The sequence below is a fragment of the Cherax quadricarinatus genome, unplaced genomic scaffold (genome assembly GCF_038502225.1).
Source record: "Cherax quadricarinatus isolate ZL_2023a unplaced genomic scaffold, ASM3850222v1 Contig266, whole genome shotgun sequence".
NCBI classification, from domain to species: Eukaryota; Metazoa; Arthropoda; class Malacostraca; order Decapoda; family Parastacidae; genus Cherax; species Cherax quadricarinatus.
The window spans coordinates 225,722-229,926 of record NW_027195292.1 but is presented as its reverse complement, the minus strand read 5'-3'; positions in this window follow the sequence as shown (position 1 = coordinate 229,926).

Sequence of the window (4,205 nt, the reverse complement as noted above, 5' to 3'; positions counted from 1 at the left end):
TCTTCAAGACCCCTGGTTATCTTCAAGACCCCTAGTTGTCTTTAAGACCTCTGGTTGTCTTTAAGGCCCTTGGTTGTCTTAAAGACCCCTGGCTGTCTTCAAGACCTCTGTTTGTCTTCAAGACCCCTGGTTGTCTTCAAGACCCCTGGTTGTCTTCAAGACCTCTGGTTGTCTTCAAGACCTCTGGCTGTCTCCAAGAACCCTGGCTGTCTTTAAGATCCGTGGCTGTCTTCAAGACCCCTTGCTGTTTTCAAGACCCCTGGCTGTCTTCAAGACCCCTGCTTGTCTTCAAGACCCCTGGCTCTCTTCAAGACCCCTGGTTGTCTTCAAGAACCCTGGCTGTCTTCAAGACCAGTGACTGTCTTCAAGACCCCAGGCTGTCTTCAAGACCCCAGGCTCTCTTCAAGACCCCTGGCTGTCTTCAAGACCAATGGTTGTCTTCAAGACCCCTGGTTGTCTTCAAGACCCTTGGTTGTCTTCAAGACCCCAGGCTCTCTTCAAGACCCCTGGCTGTCTTCAAGACCTCTGGTTGTCTTCAAGACCCCTGGTTGCCTTCAAGACCCTTGGTTGTCTTCAAGATCCCTGGCTGTCTTCAAAACCCCTGGTTGTCTTCAAGACCCCTGGCTGTCTTCAAGACCCCTGGTTGTCTTCAAGACCTCTGGTTGTCTTGAAGACCTCTGATTGTCTTCAAGACCCTTGGTTGTCTTCAAGATCCCTGGCTGTCTTCAAAACCCCTGGCTGTCTTCAAGACCCCTGGCTGTCTTCAAGACCCCTGGTTGTCTTCAAGACCCCTGGTTGTGTTCAAGACCTCTGGTTGTCTTCAAGATCCATGGTTGTCTTCAAGACCCCTGGTTGTATTCAAGACCTCTGGTTGTCTTCAAGACCCATGGTTGTCTTCAAGACCCCTGGCTGTCTTCAAGACCCCTGGTGATGTCTTCAAGACCCCTGATTGTCTTCAAGACCCCTGGTTGTCTTCAAGACCCCTGGTTGTCTTCAAGACCCCTGGTTGTTTTCAAGACCCCTGGTTGCCTTCAAGACCCCTGGTTGTCTTCAAGACCCCTGGTTGTTTTCAAGACCCCTGGTTGCCTTCAAGACCCTTGACTGTTTTCAAGACCCCTGGTTGTCTTCAAGACCCCTGGTTGTTTTCAAGACCCCTGGTTGCCTTCAAGACCCTTGACTGTTTTCAAGACCCCTGGTTGTCTTCAAGAGGCAGCTGGACAGATATCTAAAATCAGTGCCGGATCAGCCAGGCTGTGGTTCGCACGTTGGACTACGTGGGGCCAGCAGCAACAGCCTGGTTGATCAGGCCCTGATCCACCTGGAGACCTGGTCGTGGACCGGGCAGCGGGGGCGTTGATCCCCGGAATGCCCTCCAGGTAGACTCCAGGTAGCTACATGTCCGTGAATGATGTACGTGTACGTGAGTACAAGCACACATCACTCACAAACACACAAATCAAGCCCCAAAACGTACAAATCAGAGATCGCAGCGGGTCCCAGAGCTGTAAGACATCACCCCCCCGTCATTTGGATACTGTATTGGCAGTGTAGGATTTACGAGTGAAAGAGGATTGGATCCTCTTCGCCTGGATACACACACGACCACATCCCTTAACCCTCTTTCAACTATCTTCATATTATTATGTTAAAGGGGATCCTATCTCCTTCCAGGAGTTGATCTTGTAGTGTTTGTTGTGTGTTTGTTGTGTGTTTGTTGTGTGTTTGTTGTGTGTTTGTTATGTTAAAGGGGATCCTATCTCCTTCCAGGAGTTGATCTTGTAGTGTTTGTTGTGTGTTTGTTGTGTGTGTTGTGTGTGTAGTGTTTGTTGTGTGTTTGTTGTGTGTGTTGTGTGTGTTGTGTTTGTTGTGTTTGTTGTGTGTTTGTTGTGTGTTTGTTGTGTGTGTTGTGTTTGTTGTGTTTGTTGTGTGTTTGTTGTGTGTTTGTTGTGTGTGTTGTGTTTGTTGTGTTTGTTGTGTGTTTGTTGTGTGTTTGTTGTGTTTGTTGTGTTTGTTGTGTTTGTTGTGTGTTTGTTGTGTGTGTTGTGTTTGTTGTGTTTGTTGTGTGTTTGTTGTGTGTTGTGTTTGTTGTGTTTGTTGTGTGTTTGCTGCGCCGTGCTCTGTTGTGTCTTGTTGTGCGCCTTGTCCCTTTGCGTCAGGCCTTGGTTGCGCCCTTGTCAGGCCTGCCAGGCTCCATGCGCCTTGCTGCGCCTGTCAGGCCTGTTTCGTGCGCCTGTTGCGTCGGCTGTGCTCTCTTTGTGCGTCTGCTGTGCTCCAGCTGTGCGCCCAGCTGTGCGTGCTGTGCCCATTGGGGCCCACGATTCGGTCGCGCCTGCGGCCTTGCTGCGCCTTGGCTTCGTGCGCCTGTCAGTGTCAGGCCCACAGGCTCTGGTTGCGCTCCATTTTCGTGCGCTCCGGCTGTGCCCGGCTGCGTTTGCTGTGCGTCGGTTGTGCCTAGTCGCGCCTGGTTCGTGCGTCTGTTGCGCCGCTCATGCGGCCCGGTTGTGCGTCTGGTTGTGCGCCAGGTCGGTTGAGGCCTGGCTGCGCCTCCACTGTGCGGCCTGCTGCGCCTTGTCGCGCCTGGCTGTGCGTCTGGCTGCGTCTGGCTGTGGCCTTGGTTTCGTGTGCCGTGTGTGCTCAAACGGTTGCGCCTGGTTGTGCGCTGCCGTGCCCACAGTCTGGTTTTCGCGTCTGGCTGTGTCTTGTCAGGTCTGCTGCGTGCTCCAGCCAGCTCCTGTCGTGCTCCGCTGCGGCCCATGCGCCCATGCCTTGCGCCTGCTCAGGCTCTGCTGTGGCCTGGCTGTGCGTCTGTCGTGCAGGCTGTGGCCTAGTCGGTTTGTCAGGCCTGTTGCGTGTCTGCTGTGCGTCAGGCTCCATTGTGCCTGTTGTGGCCTGTTTGTGCCTTTGTGCGTCACAGTGTGTCTGCTGTGTGTCTGTCAGCTCGGCTGTGCGTCCGCTCGTGCGTCTGTTGTGTGCGCTCCGTTGTGGCTCAGTTTGAGCGCCCGTCTGCGCTGTGCCCACAAAGTGCTGGTGCGGCTCCATTGTGCGCTCCGGTTGTGGCTCATTCGGAGCGCTCCGTTCCTGCGTGTCAGGTCGAATGCGTCAGCGGTTGTGCCCGGTTAAAAGGCCCAGTGCCTTGTCGTGCGCTCCGTTGCGCTCCGGTAAATGCCTTGCGTGCGTCTGCAGGGTCGGTCGTGCGTCGGTTGCGCCCATGATGCGTCTACCGTGCGCTGCGCCTTGGCTGTGCCTGTTGTGCGCGGCTGTGCCTTGCGTCTGCTGTGCGTCTATTGGTCGGTTGTGCGTCGGTTGTGCGTCTTGCTGTGTCTGGTTGTGCGTCTGTTGTGCGCTGTGGTCGGTTTGGGGCCTGTCAGTCGGTTGCGTGCTCCACTGTGCGCCTGCTGTGCTGTGCGTCTGCTGTGCGCTGTGTCTTAGTTGTGCGCCGTGCCCATGTGCGTCTTGCAGCGTCGGTTGTGCGTCTGTTGTGGCCCAGGCCTTGGTTGTGCGTCCAGCGCCTGGCTGAGCGTCTGGTTGTGCGTGCTGTGCCTGCTGTGCCTTGGCTGTGCCTGCTGTGTGTCTTGCAGCGTGGCTCATGTGCCCAGGTGCAGTCTGCTGTGTGCTCCAGTGTTTGTTGTGCGCTCAGTGCCTGCTGTGTGCCTGCTGTGCGTGCTGTGTCTGTTGTGTCTGCTGTGCGTCTGTTGTGCAGCTGTGTCTGTTGTGTCTTGTTTGTCTGGTTGCGTTTGCTTGTGTTTGCTGTGTAGTTTGCTGTGCGCCCATTGCGCCTTATTGCGCCGGCTGTGCGTCTGGTTGTGCCTTGCTGTGCGCCTTACTGCACCTGGTTGCGTCGGTCGAGCTCTGCTGTGCCTGCTGCGCCCATTTCGTGCTCCATCGTGCGTCTGTCAGGCCTTGTTCGTGCGTCTGCTGCGCTCCAGCCGTGCGTCGGTTCGTGCGTGCCAGGCCCTGGTTGCGCCTATCAGGCCTGGTTGGGTGCGTCTGGTTGCGCCTGGCTGTGCCTGCTGCGCTGCCGTGCGTCTGCTGCGCCTGGCTGTGCGCCTGCCGCTCCGTCGCGCTCCATTGCGTGCCAGGCCTGCTGTGCGCTCCGTTTGCGCCTGTCGTGCGTCTGCTGTGTCGGTTGCGCGCCTGTCAGGCCTTGGTTGTGCGCCCGTCGTGCGTGCTGTGCGCTCGACGCAATTTGTCAGTCGGCTGGGTCT